The sequence below is a fragment of the Staurois parvus genome, unplaced genomic scaffold, assembly GCF_062004578.1.
Source record: "Staurois parvus isolate SC_StPar_1 unplaced genomic scaffold, SC_StPar_1.0 ptg000030l, whole genome shotgun sequence".
Lineage (NCBI taxonomy): Eukaryota > Metazoa > Chordata > Amphibia > Anura > Ranidae > Staurois > Staurois parvus.
In genome coordinates, this window is record NW_028317826.1 from 3,725,902 (window position 1) to 3,750,000 (window position 24,099).

The 24,099-nt window shown below is 40.8% G+C and overlaps 1 protein-coding gene across 1 annotated transcript in view; it reads right to left on the bottom strand.

The window, feature by feature from the left end:
• EXT1 (exostosin glycosyltransferase 1) overlaps positions 1-24,099 on the bottom strand; it is a 434,024-nt gene that overhangs the window by 190,631 nt on the left and 219,294 nt on the right. The gene's annotated exons all lie outside the window — the stretch shown is intronic.

Consider the following 24,099-nt stretch of genomic DNA (forward strand, 5'->3'; position numbering starts at 1 on the left):
GCAAAAAAAAAAAAATGCCTCCACATAGAATCAATACAAAAATTAAATGTGTTGTGTATGTTTGTTGTGTCGTTATTTTTCAACCTATTTGTTGTGTGAAGCAGTTTAAACATGCCACAGGGAATCTGAAACATGTTTGGTGTGACTGCGGGAGCATTAAACAACACTCCCCATGAGGAGAGACTCCCTCGCTGAGATGCAGCTTGCTCAACGACTTCATACGTCATCTATAGACTCCGCAGAGTTCCTCTGACTCTTCGCAATACCTTAGTCTCATTAAAAGGTTTGTTACTGAGCCAGATAAACACATGGCGATGCTACAGGGGGGCTGCAATGTACAGGTGTAAGTGACAGTGTCAGAAACACATATGTGTAGGCGGAACACAAAGGGGGAAAAGTGACAACACAAGTTTCTCATACATCCTTTGGTGAAGATATGTGTCATTTTTCCCAAATGTAATCACAGCAACTGCTGAATAAATTGCATCTGTATCATGCAAAATGAAGAAAAAACACCTGCCACAGTGAAATCTCATTATACAATATACCTATCGATATCTATCCAGCTCTCTCTCTTGCTCATCGGCCATCATTCCATCCAGCTCTCTCCTTCCATCTAATTCTTTCTATCATTCCATACCACTCTTTTCCCATCTCTTGTCTTCTATCATTCCTTCTACTGTGTTCTCTCCTTCCATGTCTTGCCTTCTAGCATTCCAACCTACTTTCTGCTTTTGTCTCGTCTTCTTTCATCTCATCCTGCTCTCTGCAGCCATTACACTTCCTCTATCATCTCATCCTGCTCGCTCCTTCCATCTCTCCCCCTTTATCATTCCTTCCAGCACTCTCCTTCCATCTCCTTGCTGCTATCATTCCTTCCATCCCTTTGCTTCTACCATTTCTTTCATTACAACATCTCTCTCTCTCCTTCCATCATTTCATCCCGTTCTCTCCTTCCATCTCTCCCCTTTTATCAGTCCTTCCATCTCTCCCCAATCTTTCCATTCAGCTCTCTCCTTCCATCTCTCCCCTTTTATCAGTCCTCCCAGCATTCTCCTTCCATCATATTGCTTCTATCATTTCTTCCATCCATTCAGCTCTCTCCTTCCATCTCTCCCCTTCTATCATTTCCTCCACCTCTCTTCTTTTATCATTCCATCCCACTCTCTTCTTCCATCTCATGCCTTCTATTATTCCTTCCATCATTCCATCCCACTCTCTTCTTCCATCTCACTCCCCTTTTATTATTCCATCCCACGCTCTTCTTCCATCTCATGCCTTCTATTATTCCTTCCATCATTCCATCCCACTCTCTCCTTCCATCTCTCTCCCCTTTTATTATTTCATCCCACTCTCTTATTCCATCTCACGCCTTCTATTAATCTTTCCATCATTTCATCCCACTCTCTACTTCCATTTCTCTCCCCTTTTATCATTCCTTCCAGCACTCTCCTTTCATCTCCCTCCTATCATTACATCCCACTCTCTCCTTCCATCTCTCTCCTATCATTCCATTCAGCTCTCTCCTTCCACCTCTCCTCTATCATTCCTTCCATCTCCCTTCTTCTATCATTTTATCCCACTCTCTCCTCTCATCTTATACTACCCTCCTCTCTCTCCTTCTAGCATCTCAGCCCGCTCTCTCCTTTCCTTTGCCCCAACCTTAAATCCCAACAAAAGTATTTCTCCACATTTTTATTTTTGCACATCTGGAAAATTGATAGCTGGGTACAGAACAAGCATTGTTTCCAAACTTCTACCCACTCACGAACGCATTCAATTTCCTTCTGCTGAGCCTCTAATCAATTTGAATATTGATTTACCAATGATCACGCTACTAATTTCCCCTGCGAAAAATGGTGCACATGATTATCCAATACAGCTGTACTGTTTTTAATCTTTAAAAGCTGAACTAATGAAGAATTATTGATAAGACTCTTAGGAATTATTGGTAAGCAATACTTCTCATGGCTAACAAAGACCTTGTCTGAAATTCTTTAACAAGTTTTTACAGAAAACAATGAGTAGTATACATGAAGACCGCCTTCCATTCACCGTAGGGATCAATATGCATAGCAAAAGACTTACATTTCAGCAAAAGGAACATAGGGAATGTATAGTCTCTTCTGAAGGTTTCAGATGAACACGTTCAAGAGTTCAGTTAGATGAAAATAGTTTTACGTATATGTAAATATAATGTTGTTAAAATCTTACGTCTAGGTATAATTTGTAATTTATGTACAAGGGGGCAGCCAAATTTGCTTTTTTTTTTTTTTTTTACACAAATATAAGCTCTACTTCCAGTTTTACAGTCCTACACAATAGTTTTGTATCACTTCTTCCTCTCACAATGTAGCAGCAGCTGACACCTTGACTGTAGTAAAAGGAGAGTGAGACCCTGAGAGCTCTCAACAAATCTGGAAAAAGCAATACATGGAAAGGCAAGTTTATAAAAATTTGAAAATGATATTATATTTTTATACACATATATATATATATATATATATATATATATATATATATACACACACACACACACACACACATACACACACACATATATATATATATATATACACACATATATACACACATACATATACACACACACACACTAGGTTAAATCCAGCAATAACTTCAAATACAGGCTTGCTATACTTTAATTGCTTCTACCTTAATTTTAATGCAAGGAGACATTGCAATGGATTTGATAATACACGGATTAAAGGGATTGTGAAGCTTGATTTTCTCTGAAGGCTTTTTCATAGCGGTTGTGGTAAAAATAGGCCTGAATGACTAGAAGGCGGCCTACACCCCCCTCCTCACTCCCACCAGAGATGGGAATATCTTGGCCATCAGAGGCCAACAAAACATAAAGGTCATTCTGGGCTTTTTCTAACGTGACCCTTAATAAAACCATCCTGAATCAAACATGTACATTATTAAAGCAGAAGCTCACTCTATAATTGCTCTATAAGCATTAAACAGCCATATAATGCATGCACCTTGAACAAAAATGCATAGAACCATGCTTGACTTGTGTCCCTATCCCAGTTGTCCAGAAATTAGCAATGGAAACTGCCAGACATTTACCAGTGACACCATCATGTCACTCAGCACTCCTCATGCTATTTTTTTTTACAACATCAGGGCACAGGGGAAGCATTTCCTAAATCAGGCTTGGCAATCACAAGACCACCTAGATAGCATGCTGAGGCTGAGTGACACCATGAGTTAGATGGTGACCCTGATAAATAGCTGGCAGTTTGCAATGCTAACTGCAGGACAGAAGTGCAAACAGAAAACAAACATGGTGCTATGCATTTAGCAAGTTACTCGAGGTACTTGTTATATGGTTGTTTATTGTTCATAGAGTAAATCTACGGTGAACCTTCACTTTAACTATAATGTTGATTTTACACAAACAAAATCAATAATGCATCTTTTTAAACTGAGAAACGTTGTTTCTATCATCTCTCCCCTTCTATAACTCCATTCAGCGCTTTCCTTCCACCTCTCTCCTTCCGCCTCTCCCCTTGTATCATTCCTTCCACCTCTCTCCTTCCGTCTCTACCCTGATATCATTCCTTCCACCTCTCTCCTTCCGTCACTCTCCCCTTGTATCATTCCTTCCACCTCTCTCCTTCCGTCTCTCCCCTTGTATCATTCCTTCCACCTCTCTCCTTCCGTCTCTCCCCTTGTATCATTCCTTCCACCTCTCCCCTTGTATCATTCCTTCCACCTCTCCCCTTGCATCATTCCATCCACCTCTCTCCTTCCGTCTCTCCTCTTGTATAATTCCATCCACCTCTCTCCTTCCATCTCTCCCCTTGTATCATTCCTTCTACCTCTCCCCTTGCATCATTCCTTCCACCTCTCTCCTTCCGTCTCTCCCCTTGTATCATTCCTTCCATCTCTCCCCTTGTATAATTCCTTCCACCTCTCTCCTTCCTTCTCTCCCCTTGTATCATTCCTTCCGTCTCTCCCCTTGTATAATTCCTTCCACCTCTCTCCTTCCTTCTCTCCTCTTGTATCATTCCTTACACCTTTCTCCTTCCATCTCTCCCCTTGTATCATTCCTTCCACCTCTCTCCTTCAGTCTCTCCCCTTGTATCATTCCTTCCACCTCTCTCCCTCCGTCTCTCCCCTTGTATCATTCCTTCCACCTCTCTCCTTCCGTCTCTCCCCTTGTATCATTCCTTCCACCTCTCTCCTTCCGTCTCTCCCCTTGTATCATTCCTTACACCTTTCTCCTTCCATCTCTCCCCTTGTATCATTCCTTCCACCTCTCTCCTTCAGTCTCTCCCCTTGTATCATTCCTTCCACCTCTCTCCCTCCGTCTCTCCCCTTGTATCATTCCTTCCACCTCTCTCCTTCCGTCTCTCCCCTTGTATCATTCCTTCCACCTCTCTCCTTCCGTCTCTCCCCTTGTATCATTCCTTCCACCTCTCTCCTTCCGTCTCTCCCCTTGTATCATTCCTTCCACCTCTCTCCTTCCGTCTCTCCCCTTGTATCATTCCTTCCACCTCTCTCCTTCCGTCTCTCCTCTTGTATCATTCCTTCCACCTCTCTCCTTCCGTCTCTCCCCTTGTATCATTCCTTCCACCTCTCTCCTTCCGTCTCTCCCCTTGTATCATTCCTTCCACCTCTCTCCTTCCGTCTCTCCCCTTGTATCATTCCTTCCACCTCTCCTTCCATCTCTTGCCTTCTATTATTCCTTCCATCATTACATCCCACTCTCCCCTTTCATCTCTTGCCTTCTATCATCACATCCCGCTCCCTCCCTCCTCCGATCGTTCGATAATCCACGAAGGTGCATATTATACTGTAACCAAGAATGGTATTGTACTAAAATTCTCGACTAAAGTAGACAAATGTAGCTATAGACTAGCATAGAAGAGGAAGTATTGCAGTGCAGCGTAGGATCCTCCTTTACTTCCAATTGTGCGCGTTTTTTTCTATATGATTATTTCCGTACGATTACTGTACACATTGAATGAAAATCGCATGTTGTGTTCACGTATGATAAAAGGTTGCAACTTCAGCATTTTTAGTCCAAACAGTCAGAATTGGCTGTCGAAAGCAATATACTAACGAACAGATAATCGTTCCTCATATGTAAATTTTCTGATTAAGTGTACGGGCCTTTGGACAAGGATCAAATGTAGCATGCTTTTGACATCAGTTTGGAGGTGCTTCTGAGACCATCTGGGTACATTTCGCCAGCAACTGACCTGCTTAAAAATGCTGCTGCATTCCCATAGACTTGTATGGGTAGGGAAGCAGTTTGGATGTGAACAAAAGCCCATCAACACAGGTCACAAAATATTCAGTTTATCTTTAGGAGCAAAATATTCTTTGGCGAACCCAAGATCACATTTTTTGCTGATCAGAAAAGGCTTAGTTTCTCTTAAAAAAAAAAACCCAGAAATTTCTACATCCAACTGGAAATCATGGCATTCAACTAGGACCGTTTTCAGGGTCAGCAACAATGTTTAGGTAGGTGGTATGTGTCAAATGTCCAGAGTAGAAAAGAAGAAGTACTACAATGTTTTTAGATCACCTGATTTTTAATTGTGGGAAATTGCAACAGTAAACCTTCTGGGTAAATTGATGAGATTTGGAAAATCAGTCTACAAAACCGCATTTTCCTCATTATATGCTTGTTACTCATTTCTATTTATTTAATTAACTGGTGCAAATAGCATTTAATATTAATTTCTCCCTAGATTAGCTGTTTTGAATCTTTCATAATCTGTTCATTAATATTAGGAAAGAAATGTAGAAACATGAAACTGAATCTGCCAGAGTTATTAAAATGGTAAAAATAAATATGGCACAGTGGAGCAGACACCAAATGACAAGTACCTTTTTTTTTTTTTTTAAATCCTCTTCAGTATACCTAGAGCTCAAAAGCTGATCAAATCTCTCTGACCAATCATATAGCATGTCAGCTTTATGAATAGCATTTGAAAAACACCCAGACTGCCAAGCGTGCAATAGCCAGAGCTCAGAAGAAACCTACTGTTTCATTCGCAGAGGTGAAGAGCATCCTAGTGACCCTTATGATCAATGAAAAGATGAATAGTATTCTCCATGACTCCCACGCTAAGTGTCTCAAAGTGTGGGCCCCCTGGTGGTCTTATGCTCTTCTATGCTTCTAGTTTGGGTCTTCCTAGTTAATCGCTTCCACCTCCCAGCCTGGGGGAAGTTTCTTTTCTTTTTCTCCTCCTTTTCTCCTTTGCTTTGTCCTCTTTCTTCTTCCACTTTTCACCCCCCCTTTTTTTTGGGGGGGGGGTATGTTTTGTTATCCCTATTTTGAAGTGGACATGTCCACTCCTTATGCCAACTGCAGTCCCTGGAATCCAGGAACTCTGTGTTGACCCCCGGCCTATGCCAGAGGGTTGTCTTTTGATAGTTCACATTCTTTGGAAAACCTTATTGTGTTTTTCATGTTGTTTTACAATGTGTCTACTATTCATATCTCCTGCGTGGGAATATTATGGCTATCTTTTCTCATGTCCTAATACAAAACATTGTACCAGAATTTAAAAAAAAACACAGACTTCCGCTACCCTGGGCTTGTCTGGGTTGCTGGAACTTTAACCATTTTTTAAAGAGCAGTGTCTGTATGGGACAACAAATCTGACTAATCTGCCTACCTAAATAATTGTTATACTTTGCCTTTTTTTTAGTACTGTCACTGTATCTGACAATTACAGCATCAAAACACATGCTGCCATCTAGATGCAGCAGTTGCTGCTGATTTGTTTTTATCATTAGGCCTCCAGCCTGCATGTGATAGCTGACACTATGGTTGAGAGAGGATTGTTAGCAGTGGCCAGAGCAGAGTGACAGCTGCAACTGACAGCTTGCAGCCCTGCACACTATTAGCCATCAAAAGGAAAACTTAGATTTAATGTTCCTTTAGCACAAGGTACTAAATCTACAGAATGCAGGCAGAAGCAGCTGAGGATGGCTCTCATAATAGGTAAGCTCCTAATTTACCCTCATATATACACCGATCAGGCATAACAGTAGGATCACTAACAGGTAAACTGAGTAACATTTATTTTGTTACAATGGCATCTTAAAGTGGGTGGGACATAGGCAGTATGTGAACATGTTGTCACTGAAGTTGATGTGTTGAAAGCAGAAAGAAAGTTGTGTATGGTGCTACGTAGCCGAAAGCCGGTCATGGTGCCCATACGGACCCATGTGCACAGTCAAAAATGCCTACAATGGGCACGTGAGCATCAGAATTGGACCACAGAGCAATGGAAGAAGGTGGCATGCTCTGAAGAATAAGGTTCTCTTTTACATCATGTGGATGACCAGGTGTATATGTGTCGCTTACCTGGCGAAATGCCACCAGGATGTAGTATGGGAAGAAGGCAAGCCGGCGAAAGCAGTGTGATGCGTTAGACAATGTTCTGCTGGGAAATCTTCGGTCCTGCCATTCAGGTGGATGTTAGTTGACACATACCACCTACCTAAACATAGTTGCTGACCAAGTAAACCCCTTCATGGAATTGATATTCTCTGGTGGCTGTGTCCGCTTTCAGCAGGATAAGGTGCCCTTCCACACTGGAAAAATGGTATGAGGAACACAAGGTTGAGGTGCTGACTTGGCCTACAAATTCTCCAGATCTCAAACCAATCAAGTATCTATGGGATATGCTGGAAAAACAAGTTTAATCCATGGAGGCCCACCTCACAACTTACAGGACTTAAAGAATCTGTTACTTATGGCTTGGTGCCACAGTATACCACCACAGTATACCTTCAGAGGTCAAGTGGTGTCCATGCCTCACAGGACAGGGCTGTTTAATTGGCAAAAGGGGGACCTACTCAATATTAGGTGGGTCATCATAATGTTATGGCTGATGAGTGTAGCATTACAGTGGCAGTGTGAGTGCAGCGGAAATATATACCCGGTTTATCAATAACAACAATCACATACACGTGCCTATTCCGCAAGTGACCAATCATACGCAGATATAGGCAAATTAGGTGGACTTCCTGCTTTAAGCACAATTGCAATTTACGAACATTAGTAGCTCACTGAATACTCTCACTTGTATCCTGGAATGGCTATTAAGAAAAAAACACAAAAAAACCCACAAAAAAAAAACATCTTTGAAATATCAGTCTTATTAAATCTCCCTCCAGTATTCATAGTCACAGGTACCTTGGCGGTTTTGATTGGCTGAAAACTACATGTCTTGACACAGGGGAAAAAAGTCACACATAAATTACAGTTCTTTTGTCATGCTAACAAGACTGTCACCCGAGCGAGTGATTTACTGAGGCCCGTTAATGGAAAAGCTTTATTTTCTTCGACACCTAAGCATTAAAAGGTCCGATAATTCCATCATTGCAAATATTTCCTTTTCTCGCCTTTTAGAGGTATTTTAAAAACACGAGGGCATTCACAGTTCACAGTCATTTTGGAAAGCGGTTTCTGGGGTCTGGTCCCGGAGTACTGAGACATGCACGCTCACACAAATTGGATTCACTTCTTTCATTTACACAATCTTGTATGGAGGAAAATGAAAAAGTAAACTTACTGACCTGTGACAAGGCAAACACATTCCCAATATGTACATATTTATTAAAATAATAAAAAAAAATGTGTTTGCTTTCTGATTTGCATTATCACTTTTGCCCAGAACTGAATAATGTTAGTCTCCGTTCACACCAACGCCTTAAGTGCTTTTTGCAGAAATGCACTACAGTCCATTTAACATGGCTTCCTATGGAACATGTTCACATCTATGCTTTTTTGAGCTGCTGTATTTTTGGAAAGGGTCAGGGACTTTTTTTAAAAGCAAAAATCATCATTTTTGCTACAATAGATTTCAATTGAGAATCTGCTGAAATGCATGGCAGCGTGTTTTTGCTGCGTTTTGCATTTTTATTTTGCCGAGAAAAATAAAAACACTTTAAAAAAAAAACATGGTAAAAATACATTAAAAACGTGTGTAGAAAATCACAAAACGACCTGCGAAAAGCACTGCAAAATGGACAAAAAGCATATTGCATAGGTGTGAATGGAGCCTTAACCAACTTGCTTGTATCTTGTAAAACCAGGCCATTTTCATTAAAGTGGTTTTAAACCACTTATGTAGGAGGATAGGTTTCATCACTGTTTATTACCGGAGCCGTCACATCACTGGGTAAATGTAAGGGTTTCAAGCAATTTAAGGCACGCGCAAAACAATTTTCTAACTCATTATATTAACTTTAGAACTTAATTGAACAGGACAACCTTCTGTAAAGGTTAGCTTTTACGAAGCAGCCCATAGTATGGGACCACTTAATGCTACTTCATTACTTTGCCTGTTTTGTGCACTGCAGGAAACGAAAACTAAATGGCGCCCATTTCACTTGTAACCCGCCCCCCTCCCAAAAAAAAAAAAAAAAGGTACATGCATGCATGCACTTTCATTGGTAACATGCGTTACAAAAATCAAAACATCAAAAAGATGTGAACCCAACCTAAAGCCTTACACCAACACTGGTATGCGGGGTGCCAGCATGCTGCAGACTGGGCCCCCTTCTCTCTGTGCAGGAACAGGTCTCATTTGAGAAGTCAGATACACCCCAAGTCACAACCAGTGCTATCCCATCAGCAGAGAGCAAAACTAGAAGTCTGACTTGCAGGAGGCATGTCAGACATCTGCAGAGAGACCACTGCTTTCACACCGACAGCAAAGGTCCTTCACCGCAACATGCTTGGCAGAGGAAAGGCTTTTCTACTCAGGTTGTGGCTACTTTAAAAAGAAAAACTGTAAGACGGTGAACTCCTTTTGCTAGGATGCATCTGGAATATACTTAGCAAATTTAAACTGAGGGTTCAGTTGGGGTTTAAGCAAAACACCACAGTCCAGAACTTGCAGCACACCAATGAGGTCATTCCTCATCTCGCTTCCTGGAATCACATTCATATTAGACTGACAACACTGTGCAAAGCAATTGAGTCCTGTTATGCTGTGTACTGACCAGGGGCGGACTGACCATTTGGAAACTCGGGCACTGCCCGAGGGCCTGGGGTCAGTAGGGGGCCCCATGAGATGCCCCTGGTACCTTTTTCATAGGCTTTTTTGAGTTTGGGCAAGGACATAGGGGCCCCATGATCCCCTATTGCCCGGGGGCCCCATGAGTTGTCAGTCCGCCCCTGGTACTGACCTTTCCCTTTTCCGCTGAGTGGTCTTGTATAGAGAATTACAGGAATTTAATATAAAAAAGAAACATGTTCCCCATCAGCATTTGTATTGTACAGCAGTGATAGGATGGTTACTGGTACTGCCCCCTCAAAGTCTGATTACAGGATGTTAAAATTCAGTTACTTGACCCAGCCATAGACGGTTCAAATCTCAGCCAGTTCAGCAGAGACCGGCCAAGATTCTAACAATGTAAGGGCAGGCTGATTGTACCCAAGTTGATCAACTGACCAATTTGAGTACAACCAGCCCTGTCAGGATTTTTAATGCGATTATTGCCAGGCTATAGCCACTAGCAATCATCACTGCATGTTCTCCCGTCCGAGACAGCTCCCTCACCAAGAGAACACGAGAGCTCTGCAGGAGGGATTCCCCCATCAATACTGACTGTTGATAGGGGAATTGAGCGATTTTCTTTTGAATTCCTCCATCTATGACTGGCTTAATACATAAATTTGTAGACAAACCCAGCCTTTTTCATTGCTTGCAGATCAACCTGCATCCTCCTCGATTTCCTGCAATCAATCGGATGCCAAGACTTTGGAGTCCACTCTTGCTCCACTGTAGTCCACCATCCAAATAATGTGCTGAACAACAAAGACATTCAAACTCCAGCCAAGGTTTATTGCAATGGGGACCATGATTAAGACCAGCTGGGTGAAGCATGCTGGAGGCATGGCTTTGGGTGGGGGTGAGCTGTCATTACAATAAACCTTGGCTATAGTTGAAAGTCTTGGGTGTACGCTCATTGGTGTTTGTTCCTTTGGACCTTGGGAAAGCTTTTGAGGACAACGTATCATCATATTTAGAACTGAACTTCAATCACTTCAAAAGTACCACCCTCCAACCCAGGGTCTATGAATATCAAGCCTGTGTCCTGTAATGTAGGATTAAGATATATTATTTTACTCCAACAGACAGATCTACCCCTTGCAAATAACACAAATACCCTCAGGTATACAGAAACTAATGGTAGAGCCACCATATTTCAGCTCCCATAGCACAAGCTGCTCCGTGTCTACAACACTGTCACCATCATGAGGGACTTGCCTTGTCATCTAAAAATGAACAATGACATTACAGACTTCAAAAATACTTGTCCTTAGCGAAGCCGAGACAGGCTGACGTCACCGGGAAAACACACGTCTCCTAGCAGAAAACATTGCCTGATTGATGGAATTATAGAAATGACAAAGATCTAATTTGGAATTAAATGCCACTTGTGGTAAACTGGCCAGACAAATGGGAAGTGACAAGTGACAAGACAATAACAAGAGTGAACAGAAGAGAATGACAAGGGCAAGGGAGTCAATTAATGGTTTATTTATTTATTTGTACGTTTTTTTAATGCAAATGAGAGAAAATGAACACAGAGCAATGTCAGAAAGGAAAACCAAATTATGTTTTTGAGAAGGAACTCTTCAATTTAGTTTTGAACATTTTTGTTTTCGGGAACATTCAATATTTAAAGGGTCAGTGGCGTCAAAGTAATGTCCAATTTTGACCTCAGTAAGAAGAAAAGTCGAAAGAAGGATGGAAATTTTTTTTCAAGCAAACTAAATTCAAACAGTGATTTACGTTCAGAAAAATTGTACATATGGTAATGAAATTGGTTTAATATGCCTGGAATCCAATTCAAATAGCAGGTCTGGAGGAAATTTTAAGGGCTTTTGAACTAAATTAGTGGACTCAAAGATGGCAAGAAGGAATGTTCTGACGGACAAGCTTTCGAAGAACATTCTAACAAAAATGACCAGCTTTATCGATTCCTCCATCCACACTAAACAAGGTGGGTGGCGTATCCTCCCATCGGGTACTGTATTCAGCAACCAGAGAAACCCGTGGGTGCTGAATACTCAAACATTGAGTACATCTAATTGGATGCCATCACTAATTGGCAACAATTCTTTTGAAAAAAGCCGACTGGAAAACCGACTTTTTTTGAGCCAAGTGGCCCAGAGAAGGGCAACCCACAATTCATATTTTGCCAGATTCAGCAGAAATTATCCTAAATTCGAGCTCTGTATGGCCAGCTTTGGTCTCTAAATGGGGACAATCATTTTAAAAATAATATCCTCAATTAAAGCAGAAAAAATACCAAAAGTCAACAGATCCAAAAACTGTTTCCACTCTTGACACTACGACAGAAAGTGAAGAAAAATTTCCACAACAGGTAGCCAAGCAACAATTAAAAAAATACAAAAAGATTCTAAATCCTCACTAAAAATGAAACACATATCAAATTGCACTTTAAAGTGTTGCTGTCACTTTGTGTATTCAGGGGAAAGCAGGGCCTCTTTAAAGCCTACCACCCAACCCACTTACACCCATTCACAGTGTTCCATGCTGCTATACCTTTCTTTGCTTCCACCGCAAGATGCCCCTTGCATCCAAATGTGGGGGAGTGTGTTACATGTTAATCCCATTAGACAGTGCTCAGGCCTAACAGTCAATTGATGGGCCTACACACGGACATGATGAAGGGCGTAACACATGTAAGCTCCGATTCCAACTCTTTTGCAACTGCTGTACAGGAAGACGCAGTAAGGTGCACTTTGAAGGCGAGTAGAAGGTGGGCATTTTGTAGGGAGGAGGCAAGATGATAGTTTAGCCATCTGGAGCTCCCTACCCCTGCCAGAATCACATAGCAATATACTAGCTTGCATTTATGGCTATCTTCCTCAACAGCATGTCATACACTGTATATATAAAACCTAACCAGAAAAAAAACAAAAACCCTTTACGCCCATGATACACCAAGATTCTGCTCTACTTTGGGAATCCACTCCGCTATGTCTTGTGTACAGACACATGGTTTGAGATGTACACAACAATTTTTAGCAACATATAATTAAGAAATTAGATCGTACAAACTAAACTTCCATTTAACAAATACAATAAATTCCATCATATACCATCTTCGTAGCAGCAAGAAGACCCTACAATCACATCAAGTACAACAGGAGGAAGTTTAGCTTGCTAAAAATAGAGTTATTGTTCTGATTACAAAAGCATAATTAGCCCACAATTAGTAATGTCTGCTCTCCAGAGGAAGCTTAGCTTGGAGAATGCGCCTTTGAATTGATGGATGGCCTCTATCCTATGGGGAATGAACAGTCCAGTCTTTTTTTTTTACTAATTATGCTTGGATTCAACTACCTTAAGAGGGTCAGTTGTGTTGTCAGTTTCTCTGGAGACCAATTTACTAAGCCTTTCATTAAATCTAAATGTCAGGCAAACCACTAAATTCATATTTAAATATAAATGTATGCAAAAAGTTTTACCTGCATACGGATTTATAAAGTTGTTTAGTCTTGTGATTCAAGCACTCCTGCCAGACAGTACACCCAGTTGTTGGCCCTCGCCTTCAGACCACACTGCAGTTATATAACAGACTGATCAGGGGCCCAATGTTGTTTGTAATGGCACAGTGAAGGAGCCACCATACGACATAGGCCATTCCTCTGTTCTCATGCCCACAGACTTGTAGAGGGAGTAGCAAGGTATTGCCATACACATTGCTCTCTGTGTGCTGTAGTGCAGGGGAGCACAGGAATCCAATATTAGGATAGGGCTAGCACAAGATCGAAGTAAAAATAAATGTAATGATTTGTTAATGATATATTATTTGATCAAAGCATGGTCCGATTTGCAATGTTCGGCTTTAGGCCAGGTTCACACTACTGTCAATCAATTTTGATGCAATGTTACAGTGTGATTATGGGTGCAACTTTGATGTGACTTTGGTTACGCTTTGGGTAAGGTTTGCCAATTCTATTGGGCCAAGTCGCACTATAAATTGCACCAAAAGTAGCACAGGACCCTTTCCCAAAGTCAGATTGCAACTGAGCTGCATTAATGTGAATAGACACCATAGAAAGCAATGTTATTTCCCTTGTCATGCAATTATCCTAGGTTCCCACCTAAGCGTTTTCTGCAGCGTTTTGCAGAAATGCAGTACAGTCCATTTAACATGATTTCCTATGGGACAGGTTCACATCTCCACGTTTTCACCTGGTGAGTTGTTTGGAAACGGTCAGGGACTTTTTTGAATGCAAAATGTTGCATTTTTAGTTCTATAGACTTCAATTGGAACGCTGCAGAAAAGCATGTATTGCTTTTTTATCCCGTTTTTGATGCACTTAAAATTTGCCTAGCAACACGAAAAATGTAAAAAAAAATGAAAAAATGCAAATCGCATAAAAAACATGGCAAAAATGTAAGTGTAAAAATGCAATGCAGAACTGCATCAAAAGCAAACTGCATAGGTGTAAACCTAGCCTTATGTACGATCTGATTCACATCTGAAATTGCATGAGTGTGAAACAGGCTTTAAAATGGCAAATAAAATGGGTACTTAAAAAATATCTTTGGCTTACGTACAGAAAAAGTTGTAAGCTTATTACAAGTTAAAACCTATTTGATGTATGAAAAGTGGTACCCACAGCAGAAACAATCATCAATTGCAATTCCCTAGTGCAGGTCGTACGACAATAATCTGCCTGGTTGCAATCTGAGAGCCCTCAAAGTTTCAGGAAAATTTGAATTATTTCTCCCGAGTCAGGGCTGCTGGGTGATCTGTAAAGTGTCCAAAAAGCGAACATATCCTTTCTTTCATATAAAGACACCAGCTAGGCAACATAGAGCAAAGTTCAGATGCTTGCTTTGGGCCATGAGCATCAAGTGTCAATAGATGCTTTCATGATTACAGAGTTGCTCAATAACCCATTGCAAATATTTAGGCCCATACACACTATATAAAAACCGTACACAGAGCGATCGTACGATAATCTGATCGTTCGTACACAGCTTTTGAGAGACGATCACGACAGCTCATGCAACAATAACCAAAGGAACAAGTGCAAAAACGTTTCCTTGCATGATATCAGATCATATAATGTTTCATTTAATCAGTATAGTAGTCATCCAAAAATACAATACAAATACAATGGCATCACTTCTGCAATTCTATTCTGTCGTACGATAATTTTTGTAAGTTGAGTAACTTCTTCATTTTTGATATGGAGACTAGCATGCAAAAAAAAAAAAAAACCCAAAAAAACAAAAAACATAAAAAAAACGACGGCTGATTATTCGTCCCATATTCTCATCATGTGTACTAGGCATTGGACTGCTCACTCTCAACTGTTGAGATTTCAGATTGGCTATTATTTGCTGAAAAAGTGTTCTCTGCATAAAAATATTTAGTAAACCAGATAAGATGTTTCAGCTTTTGCACATACCATTTGTGGATACACCAATCCGCAAGAAGAACTCCAACAATTGATTCTCCACAACCAACTGGATTTTCATCTCGTTTGTGTGACCCTTATATGGTTTTTATGGTTCATGATCAAAGTCAGATTTTGTGTTAGATTTGCCCTATTAAGATGAAATATACCAACTGTGTAAAATTAGAATTCAAGTTTTTTGTTTAGTATGGACCTCACAATTAACCAAGCTTTCTCAACCATTTTAACACAGAGGAACCATTGAAGTAAACTTCATGTTTTAAGGAACCCATTTATCTCACAGTACGCTTGTGTGATCAGCAAGTTATAAAAATAATAATCCATAAATGAATAAAGAGTTTTTGTCTACCTAGCATATTTAATCCCCCACCTTCTGCTCTTAAAAAAAATGGTTCCAGTAACTAAAGTGGATTAAATTATGGCCAGAAAACAATCAGCCACAGTGTAAATGGTAGGGCCCCCTACAATGGTGGTCTGTGGAAAAATGCCTTCTTGCATTGCTAGTCAGTGTAATAGTCTCATACATTGGTGGCCAATGGTAGAAAAGTAACTCCCCGGAGAAACCCCCAGAGTGTAAATTATTGTGCCCCTTACAATGGTGGTCGGTGGAAAAGTGCCTTCTTACTTTGGTAGTTGGTGTAATAGACCCATATGGGTGGTCAATGGTAGAAGGTCCCTTTACAATAATGATCAGTGGGAGAAAGACACTCTTATGTTGGCCAACACTGGGAAAGACTGCCCACCCTACAGAAAGTTAAAAAAAGTTCATAGACACTGGTCAATGGTTAGTTAAAATGTCTATTGCTCAAGGAACGTCTACCAAATTCTTGAGAAACCAATCAACAGAAACCCTTGTGAAAAACATTGCAGTAGACCGTTGTTGGTAACAGGTCAACCGGACAGACCAAAACTAAAACAAAATGTGTGTATTGGTTCAGCAATATCTCGAAACGTACTGCGTTTGCCACATTTAACAGTTGCAAATGAAAACCATAAAAGTGTGAGCAGTCAGTAATACTGTTTTCTCCCTGAGGACCCAAAGCTCAGCTCATACATACTGTGTTAGTTGCGAATACCAGTCAGAGACATTGAAGGTGAAACACAACTACGTCATGTTGTTTTTCTGGCACATAAAATAACTAATAAAATTATGAACAGGCAAGTCACTAGAATATGGTTTTATGATGATAACTCCTTTAAACACCGGATAGAGATCTGCATTTGTCCAGAACACCAGGAACCAGCAGAGAAAAAATGCCACTATTAATATTTAACAAGGTGACATGTTTCATGAAGATATTCAGCATGTGTGAATCTCCTCTGATTCCACTAACAGCTGCTAAAAGGAAAAGGAGATTTTGTCCCTTGCAGAAAATGGCCTTTTCGAGCTCTCTGCTCACTTGGTGGTAATTAATGTGGTGTAGTGTGAAGTTTGACCTCCCACTGGCCCCGTTCGATTAAATGCACAATGAAAGAGAAAAAAAAAATAATAATTATTACAGGTCCAAACAAGCGGACTGAAAAGTCATTTATCTGAGTGAAGGCAATCACCGAGCAATTCACTTCGGAATCAAGCACCTTATGATCAGAGGCTTGCTATAAGCAGCTCAGCCTACCATTTACTTTCTCTCAAAACCCGTACACAGGAGCACAACCAATAAACATTTCTTAATGGAAGAGCAAGCTTATTATCCCTTTCAATGTATCTATTGACATGTCTGGGATAAAAATGTGTAAATTAATATACTACTGTGTTCAGAGCCACAAAAAAAATAATACACTGTATGGATCTGAAAATGACATTTTTTATTTCCTCATGTTGTTTCTGTTAAAAAAAATAAAAAAAATAGGGTTGCAAATATAGAAAAATAACTGTTGACCCACCAGAAATCCAGTGAGTTTCTAATTTCCTTTCTGAGCTGACAACTCTGCCTCTGCTGCACTGAAATCCCAAGCAGTGTTGTCAGCCCCACCCAGCAGAGTGGGAAGGATCTGGAAATCCTACCAGGCATTTTTATGGATAGCTGGGGATCCATTAGAGATATTTATCTCACTTCCTGTCCTGTTGACAATGATTTCACCAAACAGGAAGTAAAGGGAAAATCTTCAACAGGGACACAAATATAAATTGGATTAGGATTCTAGCTCTTCCCAATTCTACTGAAGTTTCCTGCTCTTCTTATCTAGTAAAATGTCATCAACCCAACAGAAATGGAGGGTATATCTCTCTATCGGTTGAGAGCCCCCCCCCCAACCTGCTACCCCATTCAGGGCTATGGATAAGGGGTTACCACCAGTCCTCCTGTATGGGGCCCAGGCCAGCAGAAAGGCCCAGGTGGCTGGGTTAATCAGATATGGGCAGGAGGGGTGACCAGAATGGTGGTGGTGTCAATTACTCGAACCTGTCCCCTGTATGGCTCCCTCTGGAGCCTCTCCCTCTTGCAGGCTTTCAGCTGCTGCGGAGTTATACATGGGATCAATTCCAGTAATTGACCCCCTTACTGCACCTATCACCCTCCCTGTGTACGTTCCCCCCCCCCCGTGAGCTCACACCCCGAAGTGGTGGCAGCTTCCTTCCTCTCCTTCCCACCGGTAGCTGCAAGCACACAATAGGATCCTTCAGGATGGAAAGTGGAAAAAGGTTCCAGTAAATATATCACATTTACCAGCCCCTTCCTTTCCTGAATAAACACAGTGAGTGATTGGTACCAATCACTCACTGTGTTCATTCATAGCAGAAGCCCAGAAAACTGTGCTTTTGTTTGGAGAGGGGGGCCCTCTCATGATGGCTATATGGGGCCCCTTGGTTTCTAACTGCAGCCCTGACTCCATTAGCTGCAGAGGCCGGGGGTGTACACATCCATAGGCCTTGGCAGGAATTATATCCATTGTCACTTTGGTTAGGAGCTTCAAGTGAACTGGGTTGCTCTGGAAGTACAATGCACGTGGTTCTAGGGGTTGAACCTCCCGACAGTAAGGAGGCAATACAACGTCTTCTCACCACCTGTCAATTGCTTTCTGAAGGCTATGATAGTCAGCATTTTGTACACCCTGATAGTTCTCCGATTTGCCTTATGAAATAAATGGCGCCGACGCTAAATGGTTTTCATCTTCTGTATTATTCGGCTTTCTATTTTCACGGATCTTTCATGGCATGGTTTCCTAAGGGGATATTTACATATCATCTGTAGTTGAGTAGATGATTTCTCAGATAACTATGCTGGAATCCATATTCTTCTGCACCCCACTGTCACATTTCACTTTTTTTTCCCTCCCATTTTTGTTTTCCCCAAACACAAAGCAGCAGAGACAGGAACATATCTCATTTAGAATGATCTACAGTAATCTCCTTACAGAAAGAACAATAGTACATAAACAGGGTTCTGCTTCCAATGTAAATGAGCTCTCTTGTATTTAAATTCCTAATAAATTATGATATACAGCAGAACACGTCTCGGCTCCAGGAAACCCACGGAGCTAATAAATTAGAGCGCAATGCACACATTGTATATGTTACTATATATATCATTCTTTTATTATTTATTTCTGGGTTCTTTGTTCTGCAAGTGTGCCACTTTCCTTCCATAAGGCACAAACATACAGGCAGGATAATCAATGTTATATCAAAGTCTCTCTTTTTTTTTTTCACCCCAGAGGAACCCTTGGAATAATTTTCACGTCACTGGGAACTCTGAAATTAAATAACTGAAGTGTCACTGGCAAGAATGCTCCAGTACCATGTTGTTCAGAATGCCACCCTTAAGCTGGGCATACACGTGTAGATTTTTGGCCGAGAATATCTGTAAGAAAAGTCATATGAAAATTATTTGCACATTCAATGAAAGCACGAATGTCGTTCGAAAAATTGTCTTCTTGCTTTCAACTTTTGATTTTAAAAATGAATGTAATTTCTGAACGGTAACCACATACACTGGCCGAAAATTAGTTTGATCGAGAAATGTTTTCCTTCCTGCCCCTTCTAATTTTTCTGTCACTGCTGTCGAAAAACATTGATTTGACTCCAGTAATGATTAGAAAATCAAAAGAATATTCTTGAAACTAATATTCTCGGCCAAAAATCTACACGTGTATGGCCGGCCTTAAAGTGAAACTGCCTGCATCTGGGCACCACAAATCAAAAACGCCATTTCATTCATAGTTAATATTTAAAAAAAACTCACCCATCCATCCATGTTTTCATGCTTTATTTTGATGAGAATTACTTTTGAAAAACAGCCCCTGGTATTTCTGGCAGTGGCCATCTTGAGTAAGGGCGGATGATTCATGCATCATTTAGTTCCTGGAATCCATTTGCCCTGCATTGGCTGAGCTGAGAACCCTCCCTCCCCTCCTGAAGACTCCTGGGATGTGTGACATCATTTGCCTAGGCATGGAAACCAGGAAGTAACTGAAAGAGTTTAAAACCGGTAAATAAGATATACTTTCTTACCTATTTACTAATGTTATCAGGATAAGAATTAAAAAGAGCCAATGTTGTTTGAGAGAGTGAAGTTCCACTTTAAGCTGGCTGTAGACAGGCTGAATCTCGGCTGGTTCAGCAGGGACCAGCAGAGATTTGAACCTCTTATGGGCAGACTGAATGTACCCAAGTTGGTCAATTGATCAACTTGGGTACAACCAGCCTGTCAGATTTAACATCCGATTATTGCCAGCGGCCATTATAGCTGCTAGAAGTAATCACCGTGTTGTCCCAGCGAGGATAGCTCCATCCATCTATGGCCGGCTTTACAAACAGCTAAAAAGATTATTGGTGTCAAGCCGCTGGTTCTGCCAAGTGGTGATGGATTAGGGATAATGCAGACACCATCAGATAGGAGGTCAATCAGCCACAGCTCAAGGAACCCCTAACAACTTCTGGAAGAACCCTAGTTGAGACTGGCTCTATATTACTGGAAGCTTTGTATGACAACGTTAAGGTCTTTACACTCCTTTAAAGCAGAGAATGATATGACTCTTAATGTCCTCTTTGCAGTCAAAATCTGCTAGAATACATAGCATCATTCCAATCCAGTCCTGATACTTATTGCTGAGGGACAGTTTCCAAAAGAAAGTGATTATTTTGATCATAAGGAGGAATGTTTATACTAAGGCAGGCCACAGATTATGTCATTTTCTCTCCTGCAACCCGTGGTTGAAAATCGCTCAGTTCCCCCATCAACCAAGTCAGTGTTAACAGAGGAATCCCTCCTATGGAGCTATTGTGTTCTCCTGGTGAGCGGGTGTGGAGAGCCATTCCTGTCCAGAGAACACAGTGATTATTGCTAGCGGCTTTAGCCACTGGCAATAATCGCAAGCTAGAAATCCAAAATGCTGGTTGTATCCAAGTAGATTGATGGATTGACTTGGGTACAACAAGCTTGCCCATACATGGATTGAATCTCAGCCGACACCTGCCAAACCGGCTGAGACTCCAACCACCTATGGTCAGCTTAAGAGGTTTAAAACACTCCATTTGGCTAATCATATAGTTCATTTGAGACCATAAATTGATTTCCATTGATAGAGACTTACAAATCCAAACAAAAAAACAGTTCAGAACATTGATGGTTCCAGGACAACTACTCCCATTCAGTGCAAGTGGCTTGAAAATAGCAAGTAGCACCTTTAAAGGGTACCCAGTGAAACCCAAATCAATGACCTAGGTAAACATTTAGCTATTCAACGTTTCACGTTTACCAAAAGAGTTTCTTTCGGTTATACTAAGATTTTCGAGACAATAGTCTACGTAGAGGACGGAGACAGTAGAAACACAGGCTTTTAGTGAGTATTGTCTACAGAAAGGATGCCTGCAACACATAATATGAGGGGCTGTCAACTTCTCCGCAGAGCCCTTAGAAGGTTAACATGGGTCTCTCAGATCTTCTGCAGTTCCATTGCCGATGGAAAGTTATACTTTGTTGCTTTTTTTCACATGCTTGTGAGAGTCAACGGTCACTCACAGCTGAACACCTACCCAATGAGTCACGTCTAGCCACAGGCATGTTAAGACCACTGTCTGGTGAAATGAACTCGCTGGCCTGGAAACGCAACGTAAGTGGAGATGTTCACATATTCCGCCTGGAGACAGCCTGACATCCATTTTATCCATCATGTTTGGCCTACGACAAGCAAAATCACTATATAGCAAAGTCAAATTAAAAATAAAAATGTTACGGAAGCAAAAAACCCATATATCTAAAGAAGCTACTTCATGGAAAAGGGTAATATATGAGGCAACAGATTTCTTAGTAATGTATTTCTCTGCTTCAGACTCCATGCACACGGGGCGTTTTAATAACACTGGTAACGTTAGCTGTGTAAAGTCACATTAACCACTTCCCGTCCGGACACTTTTACCCCCTTCATGCCCAGGCCAATTTTCAGCTTTCAGCATTGTCACACTTTGAATGACAATTGCGCAGTCATGCAACACTGTACCCATAAGAATGTTTTTGCATTTTTTTGAGACAGATAAAACTTTATTTTGGTGGTATTTATTCACCACTGGGATTTTTTATTTTTTGCTATATAAATGAAAAGTCCAAAAGTTTTGAAAAAAAAGTGTTTTTCTTATAAAATTTTGCAAATAAATAATCTTTCTTCATAAATCTTGACCACAATTTATTCAGTTATCTTTTTAGCAAAAAAAAAAAATAACGCAAATTAGTTTATAACCAAAAATTATAATTTTTCAAAAATGTATTTTACTTTTTATTATTTATGTGTTTTTTTAACATACTGTCACCCTAGTAGTACAGTGTCACCATAGTGACACTGTACTACTTGTGGGGGGTGATGAAGATATATTTTTTTTTTTACACTGATTGATTTCACACCCATAAAGTCTGTAAAAGCAATCATTACTCCTTCTCTCTGACTGCATTCTTGCAGCCATTGAAAAATACTGTGAGAGCTGTGATTGGTCGCAGCTTGTCACATTGTACAAGGCTGTTGTTAATAGCCATGTACCATGTGATATCTGTGATCATTGACAGATTTCACGCATAGTAAGCAATGATGTCAGAAGTGACATCTTGCTTACTACTATTCATGCGATCACCGATTGGCCAATCAGTGATCACGTGATCGGGACCTTACACAGAAGTCCCATACAGCGATCAGTGATTTGCTGTGTCCTCCGGACACAGTGGGCACTGGATTGCGGTGCCGAGCACTCCCAGGGAGCACGCACAGGCTAAAATGGTGGGCGCCATTAATGAATGGCAACCCGCCCCTGCACTGCTCCCGTCCAGCTGTTTATATACATGGGCCGGACGGGAAGTGGTTAAAGACATGAGTTTTTCAGCGTTTTTGCATTAACGTGTAACAACGCTTTTTCACGATTTGCCGCGTTTTTACAGCTAAATAAACTCCTCTAAAAACCCACTAGTTCTGGGTTATTTTCCAGCCAAAAAACGCCACTGCCAAAAAATGCTGATTATAGCCTATGTATGCATGGACACATAGGATAACATGCTGGGGAGTTTACTGGCTGTAGAAAAAAACGTCAAAAGCCAAAAACAGCCGCTGTAAAAACGTCCATGGTACAGGAGGACTAACCGTTGACTAGTTATTAAAAAATATAACCAGGAGTTATGAATTAATCATTAAAGCAGATCTAAATGCAAACTAACCCAGAAGAAAAGAGGTGCATACTCCAGCAAGTATTTTGTTTCTGATGATAATCTATATAAAATTCCAGTCAAATAAAACTCTAAAATCTTTATAACAATATGAGAATGTTTGTGTATTTTCAGAACTAACCCTAGCTACTTGTGGGATACGTGCCAAAAACACCCAATGGAGGTGTAAAGGCATAGTCCACCTTTTGCAAAAAATTTATAAATGCACACAAATTAAAAAAAAAAAAAAAGCGAATTAAAGTGTATAGGTTTATTTAATGGTTGCACTGTAGCCTGCAAAGCATTGCAATCACACGGCACCACCTGCCTGGAGTTTGCATGTTCTCCCTGTGCCTGTGTGGGTTTCCTCTAGGTACTCCTGTTTCCTCCAACACTCCAAAGACATGCTGGTAGGTTAATTGGCTTCTCTCTAAATTGGCCCTAGTATGTGTATGTATGAATGTGAGTTAGGGACCTTAGATTGTACGCTCCTTGAGGGTTAGGGACTGATGTGAATGTACAATATATATGTAAAGTGCTGTGTAAATTGACGGCGCTATACAAGTACCTGAAATAAATAAATGAAGGCATCAGAGATGCAATGCACAGGCTTCTGCAGATGGGTTGGCCAGCTCCAGGTCCGTACAGAAGTACAAACCTATTGTGAAGCTAGAGGAAGCATCAATGGGCTACAAGTGTAGAGACATGTTCCAATGAGATCTACGAGTCTCTCTCCTGTGGTGGTGGATGGGATTTGTAGTGTTTAAATTCACAGTTCCTGTTAATGGATGACACAGTTGTACAGGTGGAGCCATGCACAGCCACGCCAAATAAAAAAAAAAATAAAAATCTTGCAGGGAGAAGAATCCTATGGTGGCGGTGGTTTGGGCAATGTGAGGGTGGAAGATTGGGGAATGTGACCTAAACATGGGTGTAACTACAAAACGTGGTCACAAAAGGTGCTCTACATTTATAAACATTTTAAACTGAATTTATTCT